This window comes from Eriocheir sinensis, chromosome 9, assembly GCF_024679095.1.
Source record: "Eriocheir sinensis breed Jianghai 21 chromosome 9, ASM2467909v1, whole genome shotgun sequence".
NCBI classification, from domain to species: domain Eukaryota; kingdom Metazoa; phylum Arthropoda; class Malacostraca; order Decapoda; family Varunidae; genus Eriocheir; species Eriocheir sinensis.
The window spans coordinates 6,816,531-6,841,086 of record NC_066517.1 but is presented as its reverse complement, the minus strand read 5'-3'; the positions used below and the strand labels follow the sequence as shown (position 1 = coordinate 6,841,086).

The 24,556-nt window shown below is 41.1% G+C and overlaps 1 long non-coding RNA gene across 1 annotated transcript in view; it reads right to left on the bottom strand.

Moving 5' to 3' along the window:
• Nucleotides 1-24,556, bottom strand: part of LOC126995876 (uncharacterized) — a 46,512-nt gene that overhangs the window by 10,478 nt on the left and 11,478 nt on the right. The window contains exon 2 of the long non-coding RNA XR_007750792.1: nt 18,957-19,082. This is a non-coding gene — a long non-coding RNA (uncharacterized LOC126995876). The remainder of the gene's footprint in view (nt 1-18,956; nt 19,083-24,556) is intronic.

The following is a 24,556-nucleotide window of genomic DNA, read 5'->3' as shown; positions in this document are numbered from 1 at the left end:
TTGTTATGTGGCACCAAACACACCTCACGAATTAATGTTAAGAAGCAACATTGCAGGGGAGCAACCTTGTGAAAAGGTCTTTTTATTATGAGTTCCTTAATCGAGGAAATCTATGCTGATGTAACCAACCCAGCTGGGTTAGGAAGTGTCCATAAAATTTATAGAGAGGCACGAAAAATGAATGTAAACTTGTCATTAAAAGATGTATAATCATTATTGCAATACAACCGCACATATACTCTTCACCGATTAACGCGAAGACGATTTCCACGTCGTAAGATACTAGCCCCGAAACCGCGTGTTATTGTGTCTTGCGATCTGGGAGATTTTTCTGCTCTGCAAAAGCATAATGGAGGTGTTAAATATGACATGTTTTGTCTTGATGTGTTTAGCCGTTATCTGCAGGTGGCTACGCTCACCAGTAAATCGGCTCAAAGCAGTCTGAAGGCCTTGAAAACAATATTTGGGACAGAGACCTTTAAGGGTGTTTTTCGCTTGTTCACGGACTTGGGTACTGAATTCTACAACAAGGACGTATTAAAATATTTAGTATCAAAACGAGTATCGCTGTACTCCAACTATTCTCGCGAGACCAAAGCAAGCCTGGCTGAAAGGGTTATTAGAACGATTAAATCGAAAATATATAAATACCTGATGCTGAACAATACACTGACTTATGTTGACGTCCTTCCCACACTGGTAGACACATATAATCGGACGCCTCATCGAGGGTTGGGTAATGAACAAACCCCTACCCAAGTCCACCAGTTACAAGACTTGCCTGCTCTAAGGAAACAATTTAAACTTATGTATTTAAATAGACCTATTGTAAAAAAGTCAGTCAGTTCTGACTTAGCTTTGGGTGATGTTGTATGGTTGCAACTTCTTTCCCGGACGCAGTTCAAATTTAATAAGGCTTATGAAATCAATAATACGGAGGGATTATTTAAAATAAGAGAAATAGACACCTCACCAAAAAATTATAACGTATCATTTAGATCTGGCAGGAGAGAAAGTGAAGGGAGCATTTTACCGGCAGGAACTTGTCAAAGCCGCCCTTCCAGATCAATATCAAGTTGACGTGTTGAGGTCGAAAATTAAGAAGGGTAAACGACAATATTTGGTGCACTGGCGAGGGTACCCTGACACGTTTGATAGTTGGGTGGATGCAAGTGATTTACAGCGATATGTGTAAAACACCCCTCATATTGCATCATACAGATCTCATTTTTATTTTAAACCATCTATCCCCTAAACTAAGAAATGAGGTTTTGCAGAGTCTGAAGAAACACGAAATTAATACTATCTCTGAAATTTGCTCTAATTTCCTAAGAAAAGCGACTAACTGACAACCCTAAGGTAATAAATAAACTTAAAAAGGTCAGAGGGGACATACGAACTTTGGCCCTGAAAAAGACAGGGTTGACTAAGAAGAAGGCTATTTTAATTTCAAAACGTGGTGGGGGTATTCTAACTGCTCTCTTACCACTCGCTGCTACATTAATTACTAATTTACTACATAAATGATAAAATAATACTGCCTTGTCCCGACGTCCATCGCGTCAAAGTATATGTTTCCCTCAATCCACCCCGTGAATCCTCACTCCTCACCTACAACTCAACCCGTTAACCCCCATCCCTTACCCACATCCCAAACCGTGAACCTGCCTCCGCTCGTTATTCCTCCTTCGTCATTCCTCCTTCCCATAACAACCCATACCTGGATCATCTGTTAAGGGCTTCCCTCACACCTGCCATGCAGGAGTATGGGCTTGCGTTCGTCAAATTGCTGAAAGGGAAATCAAATATAGCTTGGGATGAAGTAGGAAATCTGATGCCGCCATTTCATGGGTTGAACATCATAAATCTCATTACTACTCTCGGTAATCCTAAAGCGAAATTTTCTCCGAATCAAATATATATATATATATATATATATATATATATATATATATATATATATATATATATATATATATATATATATATATATATATATATATATATATATATAAATTTAATAAATAAATAAATACATAACACTGAGAGGGTTACCAAATTGGTGAGAAATGCCTCCCGCCGACGTTTTATCTCTATCACTGAACGTGGTAAGTACTTATTATTTTTTTCTGTATATATATTTTTCACAACTCTTAGTTTATATGTTCTTTTTTTTTTTTACCAGTGTATGTTGTATACATATTTCCCTTTGTCTTTCAGACCCGTTAATTAACTATCAAATCCTTCAAGGGAAACCATTTACTACAGCGTTCTGCATTATTGCAACATTGCGTGATACACTGAAGGTAAGCAAAACAAAAAGGAAAAAAAATGTTTGGCGTGTGTGTGTGTGTGTGTGTGTGGGTGGGTGGGTTGGGCAGGGGGGGGGGGACTATGCGGGTGTCGCCATGCGATATATCGACACAAAGAGAGGCTTAGAAACTCACTTGGTTACAGTCGCTCCACCCCCTTCACAAAAACAAATTTTGTGATTGAAAGAAAGCAAAAATGTAGGCGGGACAGAAAAGGGATAATAAGACCGGCGATTGTAGCCGGAGTTAGAAGACAAATGCGGGTGGGAAAGACCAATGGCGGTGTCGTTCGGTGAGATGCCTAAAATGGATATGTTTGGTTCTGTATAAGAAACCCATACGCGTCTCCTACGTAGTCGGTCTGTCGGCTCCCTGCTACGGGCCGCCTTTGGCAAAGGCCCGTGCTCCCTCGTGCAGGAGGGAGCAATCTCCCCCCCGCCCTCCCACGTAAACACTCAGCTCACCTTCATTTCAAGATGAACCCAGCTAAGAGAATTCAGGGGCCTGGTGAGATTGTGTGTGGAGTGTTGCTTGTGGTGACTGTGTGTGTGTGTGTGTGTGTGTGTGTGTGTGTGAAGTTTACCGAATGACGTATTCCTCGTTCTCTTGTATTTTTTCAGGAGGCTTGACCATCAATATCAACTATCATTTCCACGACGGAATGGACGAGGACCTCAAAAGGAAACTTCCCACTATCGTCATCAACCCCGAGGAGACTACCACGTTCGCGGAGGAGGAGGGGGAAGGGAAACCAACGATGAAGAAAATCAACTTCAACGACTCGGTGGATGGCACCATCACCATCCTCAAGTCGGTTGACAACTCCTCGACCAAGAAAATGGGTGAAAAGACCGCCAAACAACCGGACGAGAAAGCAGTAAAGAAACCTTCACCCGAGGAGATGAAGACACCGTTCACATCAACTCCCAGGCTGATGGTACCACCGAAAGCTCCGCGGAAGAAGGTGTTATCAAGGAGGTGGAGGGTTCGCAAGGAGGTGGAGACAACCCCGATTACTATTCCTGACTTTGACAGTGAAGATGATGATCTGATGGCATTTGCCAATCAAGCCTATTAAGTGTAACGAAATGTGTATTTTCACGGTAACACTTTGTGCTTCAGTAAAATCGTTAAAATGTTTTTTTTTTTTTTCCTTCCACGACTAACGGTTCGTATTGGTGAATCAACAGGTATGGGTTCGAATCCCAGCCAGTGTCTTTAATAATAATAATAATAATAATAATAATAAAAATGTGTGCTGTGGTATGGAATCGAATCCGACAGGGGTAAGTGTACCTATGTAACTCTCTCTCTCTCTCTCTCTCTCTCTCTCTCTCTCTCTCTCTCTCTCTCTCTCTCTCTCTCTCTCTTATTACGGCGCTGAAACTTTCACTTTCTCGTCCCGCATCACCCCCCCCCTCCCCCAGCATCACCCCTTCCCACCAAACATTAGGCCTACCCGCCATCGGAGATCGATATACCGCGACGCCATTCTTTTTCTCTCTCAAGCGGTATCCTCCACCCCTCACCACCACCCTTCCCATACCCACAGGCAGGTACAGACACCCAAACAAACCCCCGCGTCCTTCATCCCCCGAACAAGGCTAGACCACCATCCCGTCACAACATTGTCATGCGGGCAATAATCGAACTCAGACGACCTTCAGGGAGGCCTACCAAAACAAACCCCCGCGTCCTTCACCCCCAACAAGTCTAGACCGCCATCCCGTCACAACATTGTCATGCGGGCAATAATCGAACTCAGACGACCTTCAGGGAGGCCTACCAAAACAAACCCCCGAGACCTTCACCTCCCATTCACGTCTGGTCCGCCATCCATTGTCCCTCTGCCCCACCACCTACCCTCCTAAGTGACCGCTGATACCCCGCGGGTACAGGCACAATGTCCTTGCGGTCATTGACCCACACCATAATACTCCAAAAGAGGAAGGGGGGAGGGGGAAGGGGAGGGGGAAGGGGAAGGGGAAGGGGAAGGGGGAAGGGGGCGTTGACCCCCGTGGCAGGCGGGGACTCCATTGTGACTCCCGTGGCGGGTATGTTTCAGATGTGCCTCTCGTGACACGCCGCTGTCGATCGATTATGATTCCGGTGGCGATGGGGGTCTAAATGTGTCCGATAAATGTGTTCAAGATGGCTTGTTTTATACTACTCCAGTCTACCTCTCGCTCCTCAGATCCCGTCCAATCTGTGTAGTGTTGCATATGATTCTGGGTGTCGGACGACACCCCCCATCTGCTAAAATGTCCACTTTGAGAGTCAAAACGAAAACTGGTACTTTTCTGTTGCATTTCTGGAGAACTCAGGATTTTCTTTATTTATTTTCAGTATTTAAGTTACGGAATCGTATATGAAATATTATAGAGCAAGATTTAAAGGCCTAGGAAAAAATCTTCGTGACCTCATTCCTCACATGCAAGCAGAAAGTGAATTTTAGTGCAGGCCACTATCATCATTCGGCACTACGAAGAGGAAATAAGGGAAGACTTCCTTGCCTTTGTGCACGCCCAAGACCTCACCGGTAAAGATTTAGCCTGGCTCCTTTTGCGCACCATTGAAGAACTCGGATTGGACATGGCCAAGTGCAGGGGACTTGGTTTCGATGGAGCAAGTGCCATGGTGGGAAGATTCAAAGGGTGTGCCGCAGTACTCATGAAGAAGTACACCCTGGCCAACCCAATCCACTGCTTTAACCACCGGCAGAATCTAGTACTGATGAAGGCGTGTGACATCAAGGAAGTGAAGATCGCTCTTCAAACACTGACCGAGGTGTACAACTTCGCTCATTCTTCGAATATGCACTCTCTCCGCTTCACAGAGGTTGTCAAGCTTACCTCGGCCAAGCGCGAAAAAGCTTTTTCCCCTGTGCCCCACCAGGTAGATTGAGAGGCACACAGCACAAAGTTCTCAGTGACGCGCCCCCCCCCCCACCAACACCCCCCCAATCACCACTTCCCACCTCCACCACGTACCTTTACTGCTTATGACCCTAATATGAGCAACGTGATTATAGGATACCGGTATACATAATAAAACATTATTTTGCTGTGTGTGCCGTATAATTAAGTGAAATTAAATTAATTTAAATTACAATTTGTATTAATATCCCTATTGCAGAAAGGATAAGGGAAAATATTTAATATTTTGTTGATTTTAATGCAAAAATTGTCGATTACGGTAAACTATTCGGGCCTTCTTTGACCTTTTTTTATTATTATTATTATTTTGTCAGCCTTGTGGGTCCAGGCTAGAATTGCCGCCCCCCTAAAAGTGCCGCCCCCGGGCATATGCCCCCCCATGTGAGGGCCCTGGAGAGGCATGGCGCAGTGCTGGTTTTCGTTGAATTTCTGCCTGTCATCGCTGTTTTTCTCAAGGAAGAATTTGACGCCACCGCTGGGCTCCTTCTCATCGCCATAAGTGTTCCCCGCTTTCTCGTTGGACTGGTTGTAGTGGAGTGTATATTGGCGCATACTCTCGAGCCGAGCCGAACTCTTCAGAGAACAGATGGCGACCTGGTGTCAGCCTATATGCCACGATTCGTGGCATCGAGACCATTTTTGCCAAGTTCAGAGCAGATGCGGAGAATCATTTTCACGACCTGTTTATGAAAGCGAAAGAGCTTTTGGTCGAGGTGGGGTCATCGCATGACACCATCCCTGTGCCACGACTCTGTGGACGACAGACCCAGCGATCAAATGTTCCGTGCGAGAATGCTGAGGAGTACTAACGCCGGGTGGTGTACATTCCGTTCGTGGACCACGTCTTGGCTGAGTTGAAGAGTCGGTTCGGCGACGACACAGTGCCTGTCGCACTTCAGCTCAAGCAATTCCTCAAAGGCCCCGAAACGGATGTTGCGGCTGTGCTTCAAGCGGCGAAGCTCTACGAGCTCGACATCGAATCCCTGACACTCGTGAAGGCGGAAACGGAGCGCTGGGCATTATCTGTTCCAGTCTTCCAAACTATCAAAGAAGCCCAGGCACACGCCAGCACCAGCATGTTCCCCAATCTCGCCATTCTCTTGAAAACTCTGTTGACGCTTCCAGTCTCCAACGCGGAAGCCGAGAGGTCTTTCTCAGCATTGAAAAGGCTGAAAACCTATCTGAGGAGTACCGTCGGCCAAGAGCGCCTGAACGGACTTGCCCTCCTCTGTGTCCACTATAATATCCCCATTTCAGTCGAGAGTGATAAGCAAATTTGGCGGAAAAAACCGCCGACTACACTTTGCTTATTGAGGCACTTGTTGAATACTTGGGAATTTGTAAATATATATTCTTTAGATCAGCCAATCTTTGCAAATGTGGTACCTCAATCTCATGTAAAAGAAGCCATATAAGGATTCCTTTTTATCTTCAGCTGTGTCTAATTTAGCATATTAACTCTTTTTTGTAAAGGTTAGGTTTGTAATTTATATATGACCTGTATAATGATTTTCTTCGAATGCTCGTATGGTGATGATTTCTACCTGTTCAGAACTGCCTTTTCACTGGTCGGATGTACAATTTGAATTGTTTCTTGTTATTGCTTGCCAGCTGAAATACTGATTTATATATATATATATATATATATATATATATATATATATATATATATATATATATATATATATATATATATATATATATATATATATATATATATATATATATATATATATATATACAAGATAAATTCAATTGGCACATATACGTTGATTGCTCCGGAGCTGCAGATTTTAAGCAAAGAACCGCCATCACTATCCATTGGCCTTCACTGTTTTGAGGCTGTCGGTAACGTATGAAATTTTACCATCGGGCCCCCCCAAAATTGATTTTCTGGATCCGCCCTTGCATCCGGTCTGCAGTGCAGGCCGTTTAGCAGGAGATATAGGAGGCCGAGGTGACCCACATTAAGATGGGTGAGATTACGCCCAGGGCTGTGAGACCATGGACATACTCTAACATACGTAGTCGGCGCAATAAGATAGCGTTGACCCAGTTGAGGACGGGCCACATACGTTTACACATGATTTCTTCATGTCCCGCGGAGTTGAATCGTACTGTGATGATTGTATGGTCCCTCTGACTGTTCGGCACTCGCTGGTCGAGTGCACCAGCCTGGAGGACCTACGCGAGCAGTGCCTTTCCCGAAGCAGGGATGGAGATGAAGGTTTCCATCTCGCCCTGATGCCGGGGAGTGGATGTGGGTCCCCAGGACATGAGATACTGCTCTTTGTTGATAAGACTGGATTGCTCCACAGACTTTAAGCATGTTCTAGTAAATCCTTATACATTTTTTTACTTAGTTTTTGGTTGCTTTCATGAAATGCTTATTTTTATGTTTTGAACTTAATTATTGTTGCATATGATAAATTGTATCCGGCACCATCTGATCAATGTTGAAGGGGCGCTAAGAAATATTGATCAATCAACCAATCAATCAACATCCTACTCATCCCCCCTCTGATTCTATTAGGCCTGATATTAAAATTCCTAAGATGATGTTTCCTATGTCACTTCTGGTTTGAAGCCTCAGAAGGCTTATGTGCCGATGGAGAGCCTCCTATTATTCTGTTTCGATGTTGACATCCTGCAGGGGCAAACTCTTTCGTTGTTGCTTTTCAACATCTACCTTTCCTTCCTACTGAAAGTAAGTCTATATACAACCTGTGTCGAAGAAGGTTGACCCCTCTAATCCTTCTAACTGACGTTCAATACCTTTACTTTCTTGTTCTTTTAATTTGAAACAATCATTAACAGGAAAGTTCTTACGAATCTATCAAATTCTGAACAAATATCTGATCTCCAGTAAGGATTCCGCAAGGGGCGTTCTACTGGTGATCATCCTGCCTTCCTAACTTCTCCTGGTCATCCTCTCATAGCCACTTGTGAGAAATGTTCGCGGTTCCCTTAGATATGAAGTAACTTTTAACAGTCTGGCAAAAATCTTTACTTTCTAAACTACTCTCCTACGGATTATATCCCCCTCTCTGAACTTTTATATACCAGTTGCCTTTCAGGCCCCTCTATCTCTGCTGTAGTAGATGGTCACTCTTCATCTAAACCTATCAACAAGGGTATTTCACTGGTTTCTGTTCTATCTCACACTCCTACTGTTGTATAACAAAGCTGATATTTCCACTGCAGATCTTTCAATCCATTTCTTTGCTGATTACACTACTTTTCATTACTGAACTTATATAACAGGAGACCCTTCCGACTTGAAGTACATGAGTCAAGGTTAGACTCTTCTGAGGGCTTGACCTCCGTCCTTGCTTAAATGCTTAAGTGTCCTTCAATGCCTCATAAACTATATTCGTCAACCGGTCAACTCGATACAATCTTCCATCACCAATCCACCCGTTAAAGGGGAGTCACCTTGTCGTAGTGACAGGCAGGTTATACTTTCACTCGGTGGGGAACACGCTCCTTCGGTGGGGGTGTTGGGGTAGGACGGCTGATTTAGTGTGGTCCCACTGGATCATTTGGCTAGTCATGTGTTGGCTAGGGTCAGGCGGTTACTGGCAGTTGGGCTACCACAATGGTCCTGCGGCCACAGCCAAACACCAGACAGTCGCTGCTTATACTTTCCTACTATCCCTGGGCTTGTTGGGGGCGATACTATTCCAACTTTCAGTCTCCCCTCGTTGGGCTCCGTGGTGGTGGGGAAGGGGGCATTTTGTGAAATGATTAATTAAATTTGTATAAGTAGATTTAACACTGCTCAATCCTGTCTCTCTCCCTGACGTCCGTAAGTCCCTGGATCCTCTTCAGAGTTAGTCTATCAACACCGACTTGGAGCCTTCACTGCTCTTGCTGGTGCTCCTGGGAAGTTCCACCCCTCCGGTGGGTCTACCCATGACAAGTACGAGAGGCCAAATGGTCCGCAAAGCGATTCTCGTACACATGGGGTCCCATGAGTCTTCAAGTTGAAGTTCCGCCTGGATTACACGAGCCTGTTTCGTATGAAAAATATTTACCAGTTTAGCATCATATATGTCCGCTTGATGAAGGACCTTGACACATTTGGTGTTCACTGCACTCACGTCAAGGCTCATGGCCGGCAGTCCAAGATGATTCTGTAAGGGAACGGGAGTTTACTTGCGGAAGTATCCTCGCCTGAAGAGTGCACTTGGTTTCGTGGTGAATCACTGGTGAATCAGTGACCTCCTCTCCTTATGCTACCATGAACCAGTTTCGGGTTGTCATTTTCTCCTCAGAGAGAACGGTTGGTATATGAACAGTAATAATATGATGTTTCAGTGCGGCAAGTATAAAATAAAAGTATAAAGTATAGTAATACCCACATCAACAATTATCATCACCTTGAACCGGAAAGTTGCCCCAACCCTGTCATTAAGCCGCGAATTCTGGAAAATCAACCGCTTTGGTGCGAATCGCCATAACTCCCTTATTTCTGGGGCTACATAAATGTTTTTGGTATCAATCGACGGCAACATGAAAGCGCTATATTTTTGTAATAAGCGACCAGGCTCAGAAACCGACTCGAAAGGGTAAAAAATCGAATAGATTCGCAAAAAACGACTGAAAAAAAACTAATTTTGAGTTCCCAACCTTGAAACCCACACATTTTTTTTATTTCAAAAAACTGATTTAACAATTACTTTAGCCCTACCAATGTGCTTTCCAATATGATGCATAACATTGCCCTACTCCCAGTAGTTTCGTCACTAGACCTCAAAACGTAAACCCTTTTGAGAGCGATTTTGACGAACTCCAGACACTTTGCCGTTTTTGTCTAGTGTGCCACTGCTATTGTCTCTAGAAGGCTGTAATTTGGCATGTAGCCCCTCTTGACAATGTAGTTTGATCAACCAGAGAAGGATTTGTTGATAGCTCGATTCCAATTTTGTCGTCGAGCCGTCACAAAATAGCCTGTTTTTCGGCCCTTTTGCCGCGATTTGGACACGTCCTAGTTTTTTGCTTATAATTTGTTTATTATTTATATAGTGCTTTCCAATTGTTTTCCAGATTATTAATCTCTGTTAATAGAGCTTTCATTTGCCACCAAGCACGCCTTCCTAGCTTCAGTAGTTTTTGATCGAGCTTGTCCAGAAGTCGCGACGAAAATTCACCGAATCTGACTCATTTCACGCGCCGCGACGAAAAAACTTCCTGACGCCACAAAAATTCATATATCTGCATAATAAATCAAATATGAACATTTCTATATGTTGACTATCTTCCATTAAACCCATTTTAAGATATCTATATAAAATGTTACTATTTTTATATAATCATTTCACTATATAAATCAACCTATATTAAGCCTTATTATACATATTGTTTCATTCTTTTTTCCCTATTGTCTCACCAACACCGGAGAGTAGTTCAGCATGCTCTCTAAAGACAGATCCTCTCTCTATTCACACCACACTACATTCACACAACATACACGCCTTTTCCAAAAAATGAAATTTCAAAATGGCGCACCTTCACCTTGCCTCGGAGTCCCCGCCTGGGGTGGGGGGCCACAAATTCACCCCAGGAGGCGGTGCCTGACTCGACAGAGTAACGGCGCCGCGTTCATGAGGACGCGAGTTCAATCCCCGACCGGTGCCACCAAGATGGGATTTTTCACCCATCGCCGAGTGGCTTAAAACTACCCACATGCTGTCCAGAAGACCACCTATCAACCTGGATTCTAGATTCTAGGATTAAAGATGAGCTCGGGGAGGGCAGCATGAGCCAATGCAAGATGGCGCCACTATAAAACACTCGCTTGCGCCAGAACGGGCTGGACCGACCATCAGGCCCCACCGGGAAGAAGCCTTGGGCCGACCATTAGGCTCCACCGGGAAGAAGCCTACAGGTGCAATAGGCCGCGACGTAAAAAAAAAAGAAAAAAAGTGAGGACTCCCCTTCTGGCTGCCGACCCGAGAGGTGTCTTGATAACTCCTCGAGCCTCTTTCTTCTCAATTTCTGCAACATTAGCGGTCTTCGTTCTAATTTTCATTCTGTGGAACACCATCTCTCTTCCGCTAAACCTCACCTTCCCTTCCTCACCGAAGCACAGGTTTCTGAGGCTACTGACAGCAATCTCTACTCTGTTCCCTCCTACTATCTCTATCCTAAATTTCAATCCAAAGCTGGATGTTGCGCCTACGTGCGCAACGACATCACTTGCTCTCTTGCCCACAACCTTGTTTCTTCAGAATTTTCCACCATCTGGCTAAGCCTTCATTGCCATTCTATTACTAAATACATCTGTGCTGTTTATCTTTCACCTAAATCTACTAACTATGTAAAATTCTTTGACTACTTGAACTCTAAAGTGGAGCATATCTTGACCCACTCTCCCTTCGCTGAAATCTCCATCCTAGGAGATTTCAATGCTCACCACCAGCTTTGGCTTTCATCCTCTTTCACTGACCAGCCTGGTGAACAAGCCTACAACTTTGCTATCCTCAACGATCTACACCTTTTCACCCTCAAATTAAAAAAGTTGAATTTCAAATTTAAGAAGTTGAAATTCAAATAAAAAAAGTTGAATTACAAATTAAAAAAAATGAATTACAAATTTAAAAAGTTGAATTTCAAATAAAAAAAAAAAGAATTACAAATTAAAAAAGTTGAATTTCAAATTTAAAAAGTTGAATTCCAAATTTAAAAAGTTGAATTTCAAATTAAAAAAGTTGAATTTAAAATAAAAAAAAGTTGAGTTTCAAATTTAAAAAGTTGAATTTCAAATTAAAAAAAGTTGAAACTCATATTAAAAAAGTTGAAATTCAAATTAAAAAAAGTCATTCAAATAAAAAAAAGTTGAGGTTCAATTAATAGATGAAGTGCAAGTCATAGAAAGATATATGTGCATGCCTACATACACAAATGCATACATCCACAAACTTAAATATATATATATATATATATATATATATATATATATATATATATATATATATATATATATATATATATATATATATATATATATATATATATATATATATATATATATATATATATATATATATATATATATATATATATATATATATATCTCTCTCTCTATATATATATATATATATATATATATATATATATATATATATATTGAGTAGGTGGTGGCCGAACTGGTAGCGTACTGGGCCCACATTCACCGCGTGATGGACGACGCGGGTTCGAATCCCCACGCTACCACTCGGAATTTTCAGTCACCGCCGAGTGGCTTAAAACTACCCACATGCTGTCCTGAAGACCACCCATCAACCCGGACTCTAGAGGAAGCCGTCCAAGCGAATCAAGAACGAGTTCCGGGGGGCAGCATGAGCCAATGCAAGATGGCGCCACTATAAACACTCGCCTGCGCCAGAACGGGCTGGGCCGACCATCAGGCCCCACGTGGAAGAAGCCTTGGGCCGACCATCAGGCCCCACCAGGAAGATGCCTACCGGCGCAACAGGCAACGACGTAATACAAAAAATAAATAAATAAATAAAAAAATCTCTCTCTCTCTCTCTCTCTCTCTCTCTCTCTCTCTCTCTCTCTCTCTCTCTCTCTCTCTCTCTCTCTCTCTCTCTATATATATATATATATATATATATATATATATATATATATATAAGGTATTCTATGTTTCATTATTTTTACGTTGCTACGTATAGCGTAATAGTGCGCATATCTCCCACTGAGCTCTAATACACATGGAGGGGTTATCTCCCCCGTCAGCGTTCGGCCGCCTGCCGCTATATTGAATGACCCGCACTCGGCGCCTCCAACATAGTAATTGAATGGGAACTCTGTAGTTATTTTCTTCTCTATGTCTCACTCATTCCACATTCGCTCATTCAACAAACACTCGTTTCACACGCACTCATTCCACAAGCTCTCTTTCTTCAAAGACTTGCTCCACACGCACTCATTCTACAAATATTCACTCCACACGCACTCATTCGACAAGCACTCATTCCACAAACACTCGTTTCACACGCACTCATTCCTCAAAGACTCACTCCACACGCACTCATTCCACAAATATTCACTCCACACGCACTCATTCGACAAACACTCATTCCACACTCACTTATACCACGAACACTCATTCCACAAGCACTCATTCCTTAAAGACTCATTCGACAAATATTCACTCCCCACGCATCCATTCCACAATCCTTCATTCCACAAATACTTATTCCACACGCACTCATTCCACAAACACTCATTCCACAAATACTTATTATACATGCACTCCTTCCACAAGCACTCATTCCACAAATACTTATTCCACACGCACTCATTCCACAAACCTTTATTCCACAAATACTTATTCCACACGCACTCATTCCACAAGCACTCATTCCACAAATACTTATTATACATGCACTCCTTCCACAAGCACTCATTCAAAAAATACTTATTCCACACGCACTCATTCCACAAATCCTCATTCCACAAAAAACTTATTAAACACGCACTCATTCCACAAGCACTCATTCCACAAATACTTATTATGCATGAACTCCTTCCACAAACCCTCATTCCAAAAATACTTATTCCACACGCATTCATTCCACAAACCCTCATTCCACAAATACTTATTCCACATACACAAATTTCAAAAGCACTCGTTCCACAAATACTTATTACACATGCACTCATTTCACAAGCACTCATTCCACAAATACTTATTCCACAAGCACTCATTCAACACATCCCCTCCACACACACATAAATACATACATACATACATGCATACCGTACACACACACACACACACACACACACACACACACACAAACACACATACCGCCCAATGGCTTAGGGTTTCCACCTTAGGGGACGCGAGTTCGATCCACGCCGCTCACGCATATTTGTTCATATATATATATATATATATATATATATATATATATATATATATATATATATATATATATATATATATATATATATATATATATATATATATATATGTGTGATAAGTTTGTGGATGTATGAATTTATGTATGTATGTATCCACATATATCTTTTTCTATGACTTGCACTTCATCTATTAATTTGAACTTCAATTTTTTAAATTTGAAATTCAACTTTTTTAATTTGAATTTCAACTTTTTTAATATGAAATTCAACTTTTTTGATTTGAAACTCAATTTTTTTCGTAATATGAAACTCAAATTTTTTAATTTGAAACCCAACTTTTTCATATGAAATTCAACTTTTTAAATTTGAAATTCAACTTTTTTTAATTTGAAAATTCAACTTTTTAAATTTGAAATTCAACTTTTTAAATTTGTAATTCAACTTTTTTAATTAGAAATTCAACTTTTTAAAATTTGTAATTCAGCTTTTTTTTTTATTTGTAATTCAACTTTATTTAATTTGAATTTCAACTTTTTTTAATTTGAAATTCAACTTTTTAAATTTGAGAGTGAAAAGGTGTAGAGCAGTTGGTCCAGCACCCTACACGTATTCCCGACCGTTTTGGAGACAGGCCCAACATTCTAGACCTCTTCCTTACTTCTAACCCTTCTGCTTACTCTGTCAAACTGTTATCTCCGTTGGGTTCCTCCGATCACAACCTTATTTATGTATCCTGTCCTATAGCTCCCATTTATGAATAATACATTTAATTATATATATATATATATATATATATATATATATATATATATATATATATATATATATATATATATATATATATATATATATATATATATATATATATATATATATATATATATATATATATATATATATATATATATATATATATATATATATATATATATATATATATATATATATTTATATATTTATATATATATATATATATATATATATATATATATATATATATATATATATATATATATATATATATATATATATGCTTCTGGCATTTTGCTTCAGCTCAGTGGGACGACATGAGGAGGTACTTTCCCGATTTCCCGTGGAATGACTCTGTGTGTGCTCAGCGCATCACAGAGGTGATTGTCTCTGGAATGGAGGCATACATTGCACGTACTTTCTCTACTCCTCACGCTAAAAAAGCCTTGGTTTAATCACGCTTGTTCTCGTGCTGTCAAGGATAGAGAGGCAGCTCACAAAAGGTACTAGAGCCTTCGAACTAATGCTAACCATGAACTTTACATTTCTGCCCGGAATCGTGCCAAATCTATTCTCCGACTAACCAAAAACTCTTTCATCAATAAAAAATGCCAAAACCTTGCTTTCTCTAACTCTTCCCGTGACTTCTGGCATCTAGCCAAAAACATCTCCCTCAGTTTCACTTCTTCATTTTTCCCTCCACTCCCCAGTCCTGACGGCAACTCTGCCGTCTCATCTATCTCAAGGCTGAATTCTTCTCTCAATTTTTTTTTTTAAACTCCACTCTGGACGATTCTGGGCATATTCCTCCTACTTATCCCCCCTCTAACTCTCATGTGCCTGTTATAAAGATTCTTCCAAATGATGTTTTCTATGCCCTCTCTGGCCTCAATCTTCAGAAGGCTTATGGCCCTGATGGAGTGCCTCCTATTGTCCTTAAAAACTGTGCCTCCGTGCTGTCACCCTGTCTGGTCAAACTCTTTCGCCTCTGCCTGTCAACATCTACCTTTCCTTCCTGCTGGAAGTATGCCTTCATACAGCCTGGGCCTAAGAAGAGTGACCGTTCGAATCCCTCAAACTACTGTCCTATTGCTTTACTTTCTTATCTATCTAAAGCTTTTGAATCAATCCTTAACCGGAAGATTCAAAAGCACCTTTCCAGTTCTGACCCTCTATCTGATCGCCAGTATGGGTTCCGTAAGGGGCGTTCTACTGGTGATCTCCTTGCCTTCCTAACTGACTCTTGGTCATCCTCTCTTAGCCGTTTCGGTGAAACCTTTACTATTGTGCTGGACATGTCAGAAGCTTTTGAGAGGGTCTAACACAAATCTTTGCTTTCCAAACTACCCTCCTTCGGTTTCTATCCTTCTCACTGTACCTTTATCTCCAGTTTCCTTTCTGACCGTTCTATTTCTGCAGTGGTAGACGGTCACTGTTCTTCCCCCAAACCTATTAACAGTGGTGTCCCACAGGGTTCTGTCCTATCTCCCACTCTCTTTCTGTTGTTCATTGATGATCTTCTTTCCAAAACTCCATTCTTACGCCGATGACTCCACTCTGCATTACTCAACTGCTTTTAATAGAAGACCCACCCAACAGGAACTTAACGATTCAAGGCTGGAGGCAACAGAACGCTTAGCCTCTGCCCTTACTATTATTTCCGATTGGAATAAAAGGAACCTGATGTCCTTCAACGCCTCAAAAACAAAGTTTCTTCAACTATCCACTCGACACTATCTTCCAAACAACTATCCCCTATTCTTTGACAACACTCAGCTATCACCTTCTTCAACACTAAACATCCTCGGTCTATCCTTAACTCAAAATCACAACTGGAAACTACATATCTTATCTCTTTCTAAATCAGCTTCCTCGAGGCTGGGCGTTCTGTACCGTCTCCGCCAGTTCTTCTCCCCCGCACAGTTGCTATCCATTTACAGGGGCCTTGTCCCCCCTCGTATGGAGTATGCATCTCATGTGTAGGGGGGTTCCACTCACACAGCTCTCCTTGACAGAGTGGAGTCAAAGGCTCTTCGTCTCATCAGCTCTCCTCATACTGATAGTCTTTTACCTCTTAAATTCCGCCGCCATGTTGCCTCTCTTTCTATCTTCTATCGATATTGTCATGCCTACTGCTCTTCTGAACTTGTTAACTGCATGCCTCCCCCTTCCCGCGGCCCCGTTGCACACGACTCATGCTCATCCCTATACTGTCCAAACCCCTTATGCAAGAGTCAACAAGCATCTTCACTCTTTCATCCCTCACACAGGTAAACTCTGGAACAATCTTCCTTCATCTGTATTTCCTCCTGCCTAAGACTTGAACTCTTTCAAGAGGAGGGTATCAGGACACCTTTCCTCCCGAAATAGACCTCTCTTTTTGGGCACTCCTTTGACCTCTATTCAGGAGCAGTAAGCAGTGGACTTTTATTTTAATATTTTTCTTTACGCCATATTACTGTTTCCTTAGCTGTAAATATATATATATATATATATATAGATCTTTATATATATATATATATATATATATATATATATATATATATATATATATATATATATATATATATATATATATATATATATATATAATTAAATGTATTATTCATAAATGGGAAGAAATATGGTTGAATACTAAAAATAAATTAGAAATAACATGTATAATAAGGCTTATTATAGGTTGATTTATATAGTGAAATGATTACATTAAAATAGTAACATTTTATATAGATATCTTAAAAGGGCTTTAATACAAAATAGTCAACATATTGAAGTGTTCCTATATGATTTTTTTATGCAGATATATTATTTTTTGTGGCGGCAGGAAGGTTTTTCGTCGCGGCGCGTGAAATGAGTCAGATTCGGCGGATTTTTTTCGCGACGTCTGGTCAAGCTCGAGCAAAAACTACTGATGCTAGGAAGGCGTGCTTGAAAGCTCTATTAATACAGATTATTAATCATTGAAATAATTGGAAAGCCCTAAATATATAAAAAAAAGTTATAAGCAAAAAACTAGGACGTGTCCAAATAGCGGCAAAAGGGCCGAAAAACAGGCTATTTTGTGACGGCTGGTCGACAACCTTGGAATCGAGCTATCAAACAATCCTTCGAACTGGTTAAACTACCTTGCCGAAAGGAGCTACATACCAAATTACAGCATTCTAGAGGCAATACCAATGCCACACTAGACAAAAAAGGCAAAGTGTCTGGAGTTCGTCAAAATCGCTCTCAAAAGGGTTTACGTTTTGAGCTCTAGTGACAAAACTACTGAGAGTAGGGAAATGTTATGCATCATATTGTAAAGCACATTGGTAGGGCTAAAGCATTTTTTGAAATTCTCAAAAAAATGAATGGGTTTCAAGGGTTTTATTCAGAGTGTTTTTTTGCGAATTTATTTAATGTTTTAACCTTTCGAGTCGATTTTTGAGCCTTTTCAATTTGCCGTCAATTGATACAAAAAACATTTATGTAGGCGGTGGCGTAGGTGGTAGCGTACTGGGCTCACATTCACCGCGTGATGGACGACGCGGGTTCGAATCCCCACGCTACCACTCGGATTTTTCAGTCACCGCCGAGTGGCTTAAAACTACCCACATGCTGTCCTGAAGACCACCCATCAACCCGGACTCTAGAGGAAGCCGTCCAAGCGAATCAAGAACGAGTTCCGGGGGGCAGCATGAGCCAATGCAAGATGGCGCCACTATAAACACTCGCCTGCGCCAGAACGGGCTGGGCCGACCATCAGGCCCCACCTGGAAGACGCCTTGGGCCGACCATCAGGCCCCACCGGGAAGATGCCTACCGGCGCAATAGGCAACAACGTAAAAAAAAAAAAAAATGTAGCCCCAGAAATAAGGGAGTTATGGCAATTCGCACCAAAGCGGTTGATTTTCCAAAATTCGCGGCTTAATGACAAGAGTGCCGCAAAATCAAAAAAGTACACCGTCCATTACTTGAAATTGTCACTGGTTCTGTTTAAAGCTCAAAGTGTCAAATGCGCGCGTGCACACACACACACACACACACACACACACACACACACACACACACACACACACACACACACACAAGTACTCACTTGTAGGAAATGTTAGTGGCACCTTCTGTGTTGATTCCTTCGTAGAAATGTTCATTTTATGAAGTAACCGCACACCTTTATTGCCGGACTTGCAGAACAAACACCGTGAATAGAGGGCAGCTTCATCTGGACGGAGGAATATGGTGTTAGATGACAGCTTGCAGTAATATTTGCAAGACTAATGGAGCATTAAACCTCCGTTCTTAACTCAAACAGAACTCTCGGTTTTTGGGCATAATTAAAATTATAAATATGAAAAATATATCTAACGGCTCTAAGGCTCTTAAAAAAAAAGAACCAGCAAAGGCTATTGGTAAGTCTCCGAAATACATTTTTTTTTACTCTGCACACCTAATTTCATAGACAAGGCGCATGCCATTTTCTCACAATTTTAACAAATGTAAACCATGCTAAATAGTTCAAAACCCGAAGTTATCATATGGGAAGGGGTGACGGGTGTCCCTAAGTCGGAATTCATTTATGGTAACGACCCAAATAGCTGTCTAGATAGGTGTTCCAACTTTCTCTTCATTAATTTCCGCAACATTCATGCCATAATTTTCATTCTGTGAAACGCCATCTCTATTATAAACCTTAACTTGTCTTTCTAACCAAGACATATTTCTGAAACTACTAACCGTAGTATATATTGCATTTCCTCCTACATTATTCATACTAGAATTCAAGTCAAAGCTTGATGCTGCGTCTATGTACGGGACGATATCACTTGCTGTCATGACCCAAAATATTCAGGTAAATGGTGCTGGGGTCGAGGTACTTTTTCGCGTCGCGCAGGGATCAGTTCTGGATCCATTTCTGATCATCATTGATCTGGACTGTGATATAACCAGTGTCATAGGAAAGTTTACTGACATATACATCAATGATCTTGACTGCGGTAAAACCACGGCAAGTTTGCATCCGTGTGATGGGGCTCCACTACCATAGCTCTCTTGGACAGAGTGGAGTCTAAGGCTCTTCTTCTCATCAATTCCTCTCCTGTTACTGACAGTCTCCTACACCTTAAATTCCACCGCAATGTTGCAACTACGAATATTTTCATGCTGACTGCTCTTCTGAACTTATTAGTTTCTTGCCTCTTCCCGTCCGGTGGCTCGGCTACACTTGACTTTATACTCTTGTTCACCCTTATACTGTCAAAATCCTTTATGTAAGACTAAACCATCATCTCCATTCATTTATCCCTCACGCTGGTAAAACGCTGGAACAATCGTCCTTCATGTGTATTTCCTCCTGCCTACGACTTGAACTCTTGAATTTCAAGAGGAGCGTATCAGGACACCTCTCCTCCCGAAATTGACCTCTCTTTTGGCCACTCCTTATAACTCTTTTTATATGAGCAGTGATCTACGGGCTTTTTTATTATCTTTTTGTTTGTTTTGCCCTTGAACTTTTTTTTTTTACAGCTTAGGAGACAGTTCAAGGGCCGCTACTCACTGCTCCTGAATAGAGGTCAAAGGAGATTCCAAAAAGAGAGGTCAATTTCGGGAGGAGAGATGTCCTGATACCCTCCTCTTGAAAGAGTTCAAGTCGTAGGCAGGAGGAAATACAAATGAAGGAAGATTGTTCCAGAGTTTACCAGCGTGAGGGATGAAAGAGTGAAGATGCTGGTTGACTCTTGCATAAGGGGTTTGGACAGTATAGGGATGTGCATGAGTAGCAAGTCGTGTGCAGCGGGCCCGCGGGAGGGAGGGAGGTATGCAGTTAGCAAGTTCAGAAGAGCAGTAAGCATGAAAATATCGATAGAAGATAGAAAGAGAAGCAACATGGCGGCGGAATTTGAGAGGTAGAAGACTATCAGTATGAGGAGGAGAGCTAATGAGACAAAGAGCCTTTGACTCCACTCTGTCAAGGAGAGCTGTGTGAGTGGACCCCCCCCCTCCCCCCCCCCCCCCCACACACACACGCACATGAGATGCATACTCCATACGGGAGCGGACAAGGCTCCTGTAAATGGATAGCAACTGTGCGGGGGAGAAGAACTGGCGGAGACGGTAGAGAACGCCCAGCCTAGAGGAAGCTGATTAAGTAAGAGATGAGATATGAAGTTTCCATTTGAGATTTTGAGTTAAGGATAGACCGAGGATGTTTAGTGTTGAAGAAGGTGATAGCTGGGTGTTGTCAAAGATTAGGGGATAGTTGTTTGGAAGATTATGTCGAGTGGATAGGTGGAGAAACTGTGTTTTTGAGGCGTTGAAGGATACCAGGTTCATCTTGCCCCAATCGGAAATAATAGTAAGGGCTGAGGCTAAGCGTTCTGTTGCCTCCAGCCTTGAATCGTTAAATTCCTGTAGAGTGGGTCTTCTATTAAAAGAAGTTGAGTAATGCAGAGTGGAGTCATCGGCGTAAGAATGGATAAGAACAACAGAAAGAGAGTGGGAGATAGGACAGAACCCTGTGGGACACCACTGTTAATAGATTTAGGGGAAGAACAGTGACCGTCCACCACAGCAGAAATAGAACGGTCAGAAAGGAAACTGGAGATAAAGGTACAGAGAGAAGGATAGAAACCGTCGGAGGGTAGTTTGAAAGCAAAGATTTGTGCCAGACCCTATCAAAAGCTTTTGATATGTCCAGCGCAATAGCAAAGGTTTCACCGAAACGACTAAGAGAGGATGACCAACAGTCAGTTAGGAAAGCAAGGAGATCACCAGTAGAACGCCCCTTGCGGAACCCATACTGGCGATCAGATAGAAGGTCAGAGCTGGAAAGGTGCTTTTGAATCTTCCGGTTAAGGATTGATTTAAAAGCTTTAGATAGACAGGAAAGTAAAGCTATAGGGCAGTAGTTTGAGGGATTGGAACGGTCACCCTTCTTAGGCACAGGCTGTACGAAGGCATACTTCCAGCAGGAAGGAAAAGTAGATGTTGATAGGCAGAGACGAAAGAGTTTGACCAGGCAGGGTGTCAGCACGGAAGCACAGTTTTTAAGGACAATAGGAGGCATTCCATCAGGTCCATAAGCCTACTGAGAGTTGAGGCCAGAGAGCGCATAGAAAACGTAATTTGGAAGAATCTTAATAACAGGCATAAAAGAGTCAGAGGGGGGGGATGAGTAAGAGGAATATGCCCAGAATCATCCAGGGTGGAGTTGTTACAGAAAGTTTGAGCGAAGAGTTCAGCCTTAGAGACAGATGAGACGGCAGTGATGCCGTCAGGGTTAAGGAGAGGAGGGAAAGAGGAAGAAGTGAAATTGGAGGAGATATTTTTGGCTAGATGCCAGAAGTCACGGGAAGAATTAAAAGAAGCAAGATGTTGACATTTTCTATTGATAAAAGAAGTTTTGGTAAGTCGGATAATAGATTTGGCACGATTCCGGGCTGAAATGTAAAGGTCAAAGTTAGCGGGTGTTCGAAGGCTCTGGAACTGTTTCCTTTACTGTAAAATATATATATATATATATATATATATATATATATATATATATATATATATATATATATATATATATATATATATATATATATATATATATATATATATATATATATATATATATATATATATATATTACGTGGTCGTCTGTGGCGCCTGTGGCGCAAGCAAGTGTTTATAGTGGCGCTATGTTCTCTCGGCTCATGCCCCAGAGCTCACTCTTGATTCACATTGACCGTTCCACTAGGGAACGGGTAGATAGGAGGTCTTCAGGACAGCATGTTGGTAGTCTTGGGCCACTCTTGAACTCTTTCAAGAGGAGAGTATCGGGACACCTATCCACACGAAAATGACACCTCTTTTGGTCACTGTTCTAACTCTTTTATAGGGGCAGTGATTAGCAGGCTTTACTTTTCTTTCATAATGGATTCTTTTTTTTTTTTTTGCCCTTGAACTGCTACATTTGATGTGAAAAATAAAATCATCGGTGACTTGAAAAATCACAGGTGATAGCAGTGGATTCGATCCCCACGTCGTCTGAGACACAGCGAACGCTGGACCCACACGCCAACAACTCAGCCACCCTTTCCCTATATATATATATATATATATATATATATATATATATATATATATATATATATATATATATATATATATATATATATATATATATATATATATATATATATATATATATATATATATATATATATATACATATACATATATATATATATATATATATATATATATATATATATATATATATATATATATATATATATATATATATATATATTGATATATATATATATATATATATATATATATTTATATATATTCTGTTGGCCGGTGAAATTGAAAGTAATCCTGGCCCACGCCGACAACCTTCTAAAAGTTGCCAGGTCCTTTACTCCAATATTCATGGGCTTCATAAAAATTTGAAGGATTTTACAATGGCTGCTCTCAACCATGACATTTTTTTTTGAGAGTTTCACGTTTAAAAGTATCTCCTAACTCTGAAGGATCCTGTAAAGTACCAAGCTCTTCAAACCATTTTTGAGACTTCCACCGCATACTCCTGAGCACACGCGGAGGGGTGCACCTTGGACCTGATGAGTATCCTCAGTTTTGTTTGTGGTTGTTTTTTAAAAACTCAGCACTCTGGATGAACCTCCAACGAGTGCTAACAAGGAAGTGATCGATCTCCCTACTCAAACCGCCTGTATTGTTATATTATAGCAACGAGGCTTGCGTCTCTGGAACAGGAACCAGCAATAGTCTGTCTTCTGGATTTTGCAAAGTTCAGAAGGGATGAATTGTTCACGATTTTTGTGCCAGAGTGATGTGAACCAACACAAAACCCGTAGCTATATCTTCTTTTCCAATAAATGCCTTGAAGTATTTTCTTTTACCAATGGCCCTTAGTCCGGAACAGAGCTTACGTGGTCGGGGGTGCGAAGAATGTCTTCGCTTCTAATGTTGTTTTGTTTTTAAATCAGTTTTCCTTTATTGTTGTTATCTTTTTACGTCTTTGTTGTTGTTGACGGGATTTTTCTATCAATTTTACTTGTTTTTTTTATTTATTCTGTTGGCCGGTGAAATTGAAAGTAATCCTGGCCCACGCCGACAACCTTCTAAAAGTTGCCAGGTCCTTTACTCCAATATTCATGGGCTTCATAAAAATTTGAAGGATTTTACAATGGCTGCTCTCAACCATGACATTTTTTTTCTGTGCAGAAACTCTTGTTTCTAACAATAGAGATATTTTAGAGCTTCTTATTCATAATTTTAATAAACCTATTCTAATTAGACGGGATTCCTTTCCTCGTGATCGTGGCATGTTTTTTTTTTTGTTTTTTTTTACAACAAAGACAGCTCAAGGGCAACAAAAAAAGAAAACAATAATAAAAAAAAGCCCGCTACTCGCTGCTCCTAAAGTAAAACAAAAGAGGTGGCCGAAAGGAAGATCAAATACAGGAGGAGAGGTGTCCTGATACCCTCCTCTTGAAAGAGTTCAAGTCGTAGGCAGGAGGAAATACAGATGAAGGAAGATTGTTCCAGAGTTTACCAGCGTAAGGGATGAAAGAGTGAAGATGCTGGTTAACTCTTGCATAAGCGGTTTGGACAGTATAGGGATGAGCATGAGTAGAAAGTCGAGTGCAGCGGGGCCGCGGGAGGGGGGGAGGCATGCAGTTAGCA